General features: G+C 45.5%; 1 pseudogene; it reads left to right on the top strand.

Moving 5' to 3' along the window:
* Positions 1 to 31: 31 nt before the first annotated feature.
* On the top strand, positions 32 to 2,350 carry LOC146180662 (uncharacterized; annotated as a pseudogene).
* Positions 2,351 to 9,356: the final 7,006 nt, after the last annotated feature.

The raw sequence follows: 9,356 nt of genomic DNA on the forward strand, positions 1-9,356 counted from the left end.
TAAGCAGGGAATCGAAGTAAGCAAGAGTAAGATGCCAGTCCAGGTGATTCCATACTTCCACTGGTTTTCACATAACTTCAAAAAACTGGCAGCGCGTTATAACGTCAAAATTACTTTCTCTGCACCATGCAAACTATCGAAAGTATGCACTAGAAAGATGAAAAAGCAAGTAGCATGCACGAAGAAGCATCAAACTAGGTTCACGGAATGCAAGGTCAATGTCGTGTACAGGATTCCAATCAGTTGCGGGCTTCAGTACATCGGACAAACTGGAAGATGTTTCAATGAGAGGGCGAGAGAACACAGACTATGCGTACGCAACAAATCAGGTACTAACCTCGCCGAACATTGTAAAGCTTGTAAAACTGATCCAACTAACGCATGTTCTCCGCTCTTAGATAGTACAGATTTCTTAAGATCAGCCAAAGAAAAAACTGAGCGCGAAGTCATGGAGGCATACTTCATTAGGAAGGCCGGTCAAGATTGCGTCAGCGTACCTTCTATCAACCTGCTTGAAAGCGAATTTGAATTCCTTGATGGCCACATGTAGGTGTTATAACCGTTTTTGCTTTATTACCACAAACAACCGGTTGCTGACTGTTATGAAACGAGTTATCGTCTGTGGAATTTCTTTTATTACTTCCCGGTTTCTGGTGTGTTTACTCCCTTGATTTCCTCATTCTTCATAATTGTTCTTCCACTCGCCCATCCTGATTATTCTTGCTTAGCACTTCAATGTTTTAGCGGGGAGTCTTCTACACTCCTGAGTCTGTTTTTAGTTTTTTAGTTTTGACTCTGCTTTTGCTTCTCACGTATCGTCTGATTTAGCTTATGACTCCGCGTTTGCTTCGCACGTTTCATATGTCTTTATTTTTGACTCTGCTTTGCTTCGCACGTGTCATCTGTTTTTAGTTGTGACTCTGCTTTTGCTTCTCATGTTTTATCTGTTTTTAGTTCTGACTCTGCTTTTGCCTCGCACGTTTTTTCTGGTTTTGACCTATGACTGTTTTTACTTCCCTTGTTTTGAGCCCTTTCAGGCTCGCTCGTTGCTGTGGTTGGGTGGCACCGTCTCTTGGCCACGATGTTGTTCGCACCCCGTCTGTTGTATTAAATTCACAATGAGTTTTATATAATCTGTTGATAATGCTATCCAGCCCTCCTTGTTTCTTTTTTTGGTTTCTCCGGGTCAAGATTGTCGGCCGCCCTTTGTCAAACTGTATTTGGTCGTAGTATAAGGCCCCTTGATTGTCACGTGAGTTTTGACATAAATTGTGCTGCGGTTTTCCTCGAAAATAAAGTTGTCAGTTAGCGCCTGTCCTGTCTACATCTGTGTTGTCCCCGTCTCTTTTTTGCGCTATGTCTTCAAGAAACTGCTACCAACTAGCCCAAACCAAACATCTGTTGCTCTAAAGCACATGGGCTTTAACCTTAGAAGTGTGGTTTGTTTGTTGCAGGAAGCATGCCTTTCATTGGTGCATCTCCTGATGCTATAGTGTCTTGTGCGTGCTATGGGCAGTCAGTTCTAGAAGTGTCCTGCAACAATGAAAGGTGCTTCACTGATAAAGGCTTGCACTAAACTGGCTTATCTTAATGAAAGCTTTCAGCTCAGGCACAGTCATGCATGCTACACACAGGTGCATGCCCAAATAGCTCTACTGGGCTTCATCAAGCATATTTTGTTGTCTTTACAGGCTCCTCTCTAACGACAGAGATTATAGTCTTTGATCAGGCATTTTGGCAACGTACTAAACTCAAGGCAGAGCTTTTTTTTACCACATATACCCAGAGCTGCAGTCAATGCGCATCTTAAAGCAAATGTAATGCGCAAAAGAAACATGCGACTGTCAAGGTGCGAAATCAGGGATCATTGTTGAATGGTCACTGTGCCAAGCAACATTCCACCTAAAGTGTGTAAAGCTGAGACTCACACCGCGGCAATGGGTTTGTGTCAAGTGTCAAGGCAATAATCACACTGGTGATAATTGAGCACAGCATTTTTTCTTGCACTGTCCATCTTAAGTGTCGGAATTTTTCTGCCTGGCCTTGAACAAGTGCATCTCTCATGAAACAATTTTTTTTTATCTGAACGAATAATCCAAAAAAATGTATGGAAGTACGTAAAAAGTAAGCAGTGCATAAGAGACAACATCCTTGATATTATAGATGACGTCAACTATAGCTCGTATCTGGAAGGCAAGGCTGTACAGTTTAATTGTTATTTTCAGTCAGTTTTTTTCCCTATCGGCACGCCCTACCGACGGCTCACATATGTGAATGAGTTTACGGGGATGGGTGGCATAGATTTCTCAATACATGGAATAGTGTTACTTTTGCAGAAGCTCAAGGTAAAAGCGGCACCCGGTCCTGACCATATTCCAAATTGCATATTGAAGAACTGTGCAGTTTCTGTCGCTCCCTTTTTAGTAGAACTCAAACATCAATGGATGTAGGCGCCTTGCCCGATGACTGGAGATCCACCAATATAGTTCTATATAAAAGTGGCGACAAAACAAAAACTGTGAACTATAGGCCTATCTCCCTTACACGTGTCATATGCAAATCATTCGAGCACATCATCTACACTAATTTATTTCAGCACCTCCATTGTAACTTTCTTTTTGTCCAATGCAACTTGGCTTCAAGAAAGAGATTTTCTTGCTATACGCAACTGACAGAGTTTGCTCATGATGTCGCTCTCTCAATTAACAATAGTAACCAGGTTGACTGCATATTTTTGAATTTTTCAAAAAGCTTTTGATTCTGTCGCACCCACCCTGCTGAAATGGCTCGAAGCGTACCTCGTCGGTAGAAAGCAGCACATTATTCTTAAGGCGCAAGCTCATAAGATATTGCAGTCTTATGGGGCGTTCCCCAGGGATCAGCCCTGCAATCTTCGTTTGAAAATGCTCTGTCGCGCCTTTTGTTGAATTAACCTTTTTTTTAAGTGTTGTGCTGCTGTGCGTTTTCAAAAAAATTGTTTTTGTATACGATTGTTTATTATTACAATATGCAATTTTTTTAAGTCTTGTTTTCATGATTATTTTGTTATCAGTTTGCTCAGTAATGGAATGCGTTGTATTTTTATCATTTTTATTGGTTCTTTTGCAAGATGTCATCTGCATAACGATGTATGCTTTGATACTGTATCACCCCTACAAAAATGCCCTCAACGGGCGCTGTAGCTACAAGTATAAATAAATAAATAAATAGGTCCTTTGTTCTTTGGAGCCAAAGTAATGTGTGGAATTTTGAACCAACTGATATGCTGATGTGTGCTATATGAAAAAGAAGCCAAGAGGCTTGAATTATTCAAAAGCAGAACCCTTCATTTCACGTACATTTGTCAGCTAGCTACTATGAAACAAGGTGTCACTGCACTGTCTCTCTACTTATGTGCTGAAACCTGTCCGTCTGTTCAAAGCGAAATTTTTGAGATTGTTTCATGCTGCAACTTCTCAGGATTGCAGACAGGTACAATAGATTGTCATTATGTATTTGGTGCAGATGCACTGCATTTACAGTGCAGCAGATAATGTGTACAATAAAAACAATTTGCAATCACTTTGTGAGCACAAGCTGGTTTGGCAATGTGTCGTTTCTGTCCATGATTTTGCACAGCATCATACACTTTCATACCATCTGGTTATGAACCAGCTACACGCTTACGGTTGTGGATGATCGGGGTTTGCAGATGAACTAGTGCACTGCATACCACCACCAATTTGTCAATGGTTGCGACGCTCTTGTCTCCAGCTCTTCTCACAAAGTTCAGAGGCAACACATGGAAAATTCTGAACACTTTCTGAACTGAATTCTGAACTCTCTTAGCATCTCATTTTCTTTGATTAAGTACGACAGATCTTGCATGTTGAGCGTGGTTTGTGTCTCCATATTGCACTTCTCTACAATACATTTCCAAATGGGGCAGAGGAGTGTGCAGCTGGTTCTGTATCACTTGTATCTAGCCCAGGAGTGCACTCCAATGCATCAGAATCAAATCCGCTTGATCCAGAAGCAGATGCGGCAGGTGTGCGCGCTTATTTCAGTGCTTCTTTTCGTTCTGCACGCTGAAATCTGGTTATTTTCTGGACAATGTTCCCTGACGCACGATAAGGAAAGATGGATGACACGTAGTCTGGATGTGTAGGCTCAGGTGACGGTCGACCTATATAAAGAAAAAGCAGACATGTTAGAAGTCACAGTATGCTGTGAAATGAAAACAATAATAGCTGTACTGTACAAGACAACGGCAGTGAAGGGAGGAAACAACATTGTTTCCTCCTTTTTTCATTTCATAGAATTATATCATTGTACGAGGCAACATAAAGTAAATAAATAAAAAATGCTCAAGGTGCTGGAAATCACTAGAACAGAATAAGAAATTGCATGCGTTGGCTCTAGCTGCAGTATTTTCCTTTTCTTCACTTTTTTTTCTTGAGAAGCCCGTACAGCATGACAAAAGTTAGGCACTACACTCACGTCTTCATTCTGCCCCCCCCCCCTCCCCTCTTTTTTTTTTACCCATCAGAGGCAGACCAAAACTAATGAAGCTAAAACGATCTGGGTGACTGGTTGCTTGATGTCACTTGTGTGGTTCTCAAATTGGGACAGCACAGTGCGATAAGTTTACGCATCGCAAAGCTTTCTTATGTTTGCTCAACAATTCGCCTAGCTTTGCGTTCCATGGAATGGTTGTTTTCAGGGCTTAACGTGTGCTATCAGGCACGTCATACCGGAAGACTATGTGGACCACTATGGGTTGTTAGCGTCCGCAGACATCGAATGATAGGCGGTGTCCTGCGGTCACCGCGAACGAGGTCGAACACGCGACTCTGAAAGCAGCAGAACGCCTGAACTACGGCGCCAAATATACGTGCAAACGTTAAAGAAACGCTAAACCAGTTTCACTTTCAGCGAATAAAAGTTTGGGCCAGTATCGCAGCATGGTGAGCAGTGCATTACAGTGCAAGCGCGTCTGGCTCGTCCCAAAATAACGAAACGGGACGCTTCGATTTCGGTTCAACACCACGTGAGCGTAACAACGGCCTGCACGCGCCACACGACCGCAGAAGATAGCGTAGCTTTGTGAGGCTCGAAGTAGCAGTCCCACTGCTAGGCACAATCATTAACGGGGCGAATACGAACGTTATGTCACCCATACCGTTCACTTGCTCCAAAGCAGCGCAAGAGCACAGTGTGGCACAAGCGGGCAACTCAAAATAGTTCTCACCTTGAACGAAGTGAGCAGAACAAACATGCGAACTTTTTGTGGGCAGCCATTTGTCCCGCCGAACAGCTAGGGTCCCTAGAAATATTGCTAGTCTCTCGTCCGCCGGCCGCGGCGGGGGCTGCCGCTGAATGATCGCCGCGGTGGCGCTGCGGTGAACCGGAGTGCGCCACTGCTGACGGAGCAGACGACGCGCGCACCCGTGCGCTTCGAAATGCATTCGCTGCGCTCTGCCTGGTGCCTTGTACGTGTGATGCCGCTCTTTAGATTTTTATTTCAGTTTAGTCGTAGTATTGGATTCGCGCCCAGTTATTTGCACAACCACGGAAACAATTTTTTTGTTGTTGTGACCGATGTTTTGCGCGCATGCCCCGGAGCCGATGGAGAAACGAAGCCGCTTTTTATACCCTATTATCCTCACTGAATACTACCGCGGTGCCGTATTGTAATAACGTCTTCTGAAGGGTTTCTATAAACAATTGCGCTTGCATGAAGGGCTATATTAGAAGCACATTCTATGCTCAGAGGACCATATATGTGCGTGAAACAGAGCGCTGTCGTTGGCGTTTTCGTTCACGCTATAATTTCATCTTCACTTCTTGTTCAGTTATAACACGTAAGTAGAACTGCAACATTTCGGATGCAGGCAATATTAAAGCATGCAAGATAGAAACCCGAGCCCCGCAAATCGCGTCGCGCTTCAGGCAAACTGCTGATATGCATTCTTTGGTGCTTAGGGAGCCGAGTACCACTCGAATATGCCACCCCGGCCCTTTTCTTGAATTGCGTTTTACAGCCTCAAAACATGTTTTAACAGCCAGCTGCTGCTTGAGAGGAAGGCCACTAACCCTTCTTTCAAACTCTGTCCTTGAAAGGTGTTCATTTTCATTTTTCATTTCATAGACCTTTTACCAATTTTGTCACCAATTGTACGTCTTTCATACGACAACCTGCTCGAGACTTGGAAGTCTTTTTATTCTTTACACCCGCCAGACTTGACCGTTTTCTCCTTGACAGGGTGTTCTGAGTTAACTTTCGCAAGTATTTGCAGGCTATGCATGCGTGCTGCATCAGAAAGAATGGTACAGTTCGTCGCAAAGTAACGCCCATTGGAGGAGGGAAAGGTCTTTGTCATGCATGGGCTTCAATCCGCAGCCAGGACACAAACTGAGTTTGGCAATGTCCTGAAGAAGATCAATTATCTCTTCTGTTTACTTGATAGCTGCTATCTCCTTCACTTTCTTTGCTCGATGTACACTGCAGCATTCATGGCAGCTTCATGTATACAGAACTCGCCGGCTTACGTAGATTGCTTCCGGAGATCCGTCCTCGCTTGAGTGGCATGTGCGAATGTTACTTGTTCATCATCAGAAAGATCGACATTTGTCCGCGCGGTGGTGGTGACAGCAGCTTTCTGCACTCTTGGAGCAGACTCGCGTCACACGTGCGATCCACCGTCATTGTATTCTTCAATCGGCTCACTGGTGCTTTTGGATCAATGCGCTTCTTTTTCTCTGCAGGTCTTCCTGCTGACTCTTTTTGCTCTCTCAATAAGTTGCGTTCATTTTTCTTTTGAGGCAAGGGTTTCGGCGAGTGTTTTGGAACGTCAGAAAGCATTGTCTGGACGGCATCCTTAGTGAGGTAACATCCCGGGGAACCTCAATTAATCTTTGCCTGAATCACAGTCTTCTCAATAAAACAGCTAGGGTTCGAAGTGTCGCTCACAAACGACGCTACCTTCGTCGAGCACGTACTCTGTCGCCGCGCTTGGTGATGCGCTCCCACTCTTGCCTCTTCTCTGCGTCTTTCGGTGTCCTAAAACAGAGCATTTCACCTTGAACGAGCGCTACCAGCTCTTGCACCCGCGAGCACGAGTTGAGGTGCAAGTCCTTTATTGAATAGGACGGCTTATGGCCATAGATGGAGCTAACGTGGACAATACAGAATATTTAGTGTTTCCACAGATCATCACTCAAATCAAATTGCTCTGATCAGGCCACTAAAGGAGCCATACTTGGCAAATATTATTTGTGTGCTAGCGTCAGTTCCTAGAAGGCAGTAGGGTTCGAACCACGTGCTGTCACGCTTGTCCCGTTGTGTGGACATGACGCGATCGCACATCCATAAAAAAGGAGCACCAACACACATGCTTGCTGATTTACGCGGATTCCGGCTCGTGAGCGCAAAGAAGTGCACGTGGTGCACAAGCGTTGCCACGGCACTAGCGGTTCAGCAGGGCGCAGACGCGCAGTGCGGCACAACCTACACCACGCTCCGATGACGCTCCGAAGGTGAGCAGCGCCCCCTGCGCTTTCATCCGAGAAGCGGCCAACCGGTTCCATAGGGAACCCCGCTCGGACAGCAGACTAGCAAATAGTTCTAGGGACTCTAGTACAGCTGCGATCCAGGCATTTCGTCGCTCCGTGTCTGAAGGGAACCTAAACGCGCGTACTTAAGACAAGAGGTTTGTTCCAGGCCGCAAGCTTCAGCCTGGTACACAACAGCACGGTCCACGTTGTGATGGTGGCACAGGAGACACTTTAGACACTGAAAATATGTTTCGACGAGCAAAAACCGATACCCGCACGCCGCAAACACACATAAAAGGCCGCAAAACTGGATTGGATTGGCACGAATTGATTCGAAAGCCGTCAGTGACGCAAGCCAACAAGCTCGCCCGCAATTATTTGCCTCAATACAAATGTTCACAAAAAAAAACAGGATGGAAGACAGTAAGGTACAGTTTAACATGAAAATGAGAATGCGGCGAGCAGATATTTACTGCATATATTTCGTTCTCAAGCTAGCGCGGTACTCGCGCAGGGTGCGCTAAAACAAAACATTCGGCCCTGTCGCGTCCACCGCTCTACCGCGGTGAGGCGGCGCATGCGCAATGGAGGCCCGCGGTCGCGGTTCACGGTGACGCATTGCGGATCGCGGTATGCTAAATCTCTCTAGTAGCCGGCATCTTAACTACTGCACCACCGCGGCGGGGCTTTTTCTGTGCTTTTTTTATTGCGAAACCAATACTGCTAGCATATTTCTGCCGTCGGTGGAGGTCGTTCCTTCGCTCCGGCGCACCACGTGACAGCGTGGCGTCACGACCAGAGGAGAGCAGGGGCCTCAAATCGTCTCTTCGGCCGTAGTTGTTCCTTCGCTCGGCCCGGCGGCTACCACGTGACAGCGTGACGTCACGACCAGAGGAGAGCAGGGGCCCCAACCCCAACCGCCCCAACTCGTCCTTCGGCCGTAGTCGTTCATTCGCTCGGCGCGGCGGCTACCACTTGACGGCCTCCTCGGTCCGCCGCGTGAGGGCGCTCGCTGGAAGAGGATAAACGATTAGCATTAGGTGCCCACGGCAAAACTACAAATGAGGCGGTACAGGGAGATATGGGCTGGGCATCTTTCGAAGTGCGGGAAGCTCAGAGTAAAATATTATATGAGGAACGCCTGAGGAAATTGGACAGTAACAGATGGGCAGCTAAAGTACTTAAATACCTGTACCTAAAAAGCGTTGACTCACAATGGAGGAAAAGAACCAGGAAACTAACTGGTAAGTATGCTAGTAACAAGGACGGAGAAATAAAGAGCATTAAGCAACAGGTGAAAAACACAGAAGGTAAAAATTGGATAAATTCGATGGAAAAGAAACAGAGTGTGGAATTATACCGAAAGTGGAAAATACAGATCAGGAAGGAAGATTTCTTTGATAACTCAAGAGGCAGCGCCCTACATTTTGAAGCTAGATCAGGGTGCCTTAGAACACGCAGCTACAAAAAGAAATTTAACAATGGAGATGACGCATGTGCTGTATGTGGAAACTCCAGTGAAACAATTGACCATATTATACTCGAATGTAATGGTATCCATCCGGAAGTTGGTGCAGGCGCAATCACTGTTCCTGAAGCTCGGGGGTTTAGAGGTAACAGTGGCCGGGTGAATAAACCGGCGGTGGAAATTAGCAAAAAACGGCTGGAAGATTGGTGGCTTAAAAGCAGAGAAGTGACATAATGTTAGTAATGTAGGAACAAATTTAATAAATAGAATGATGGTTTAGTTAACCATTCTAAGTCAATAATTAAGATATAGGGAGAAAAATGAGCATGATAGCTACTGCTACCACCCCGTT

The sequence above is a fragment of the Amblyomma maculatum genome, chromosome 8 (genome assembly GCF_055883805.1).
Source record: "Amblyomma maculatum isolate TAMU_Amacu chromosome 8, ASM5588380v1, whole genome shotgun sequence".
Taxonomy (NCBI): Eukaryota; Metazoa; Arthropoda; class Arachnida; order Ixodida; family Ixodidae; genus Amblyomma; species Amblyomma maculatum.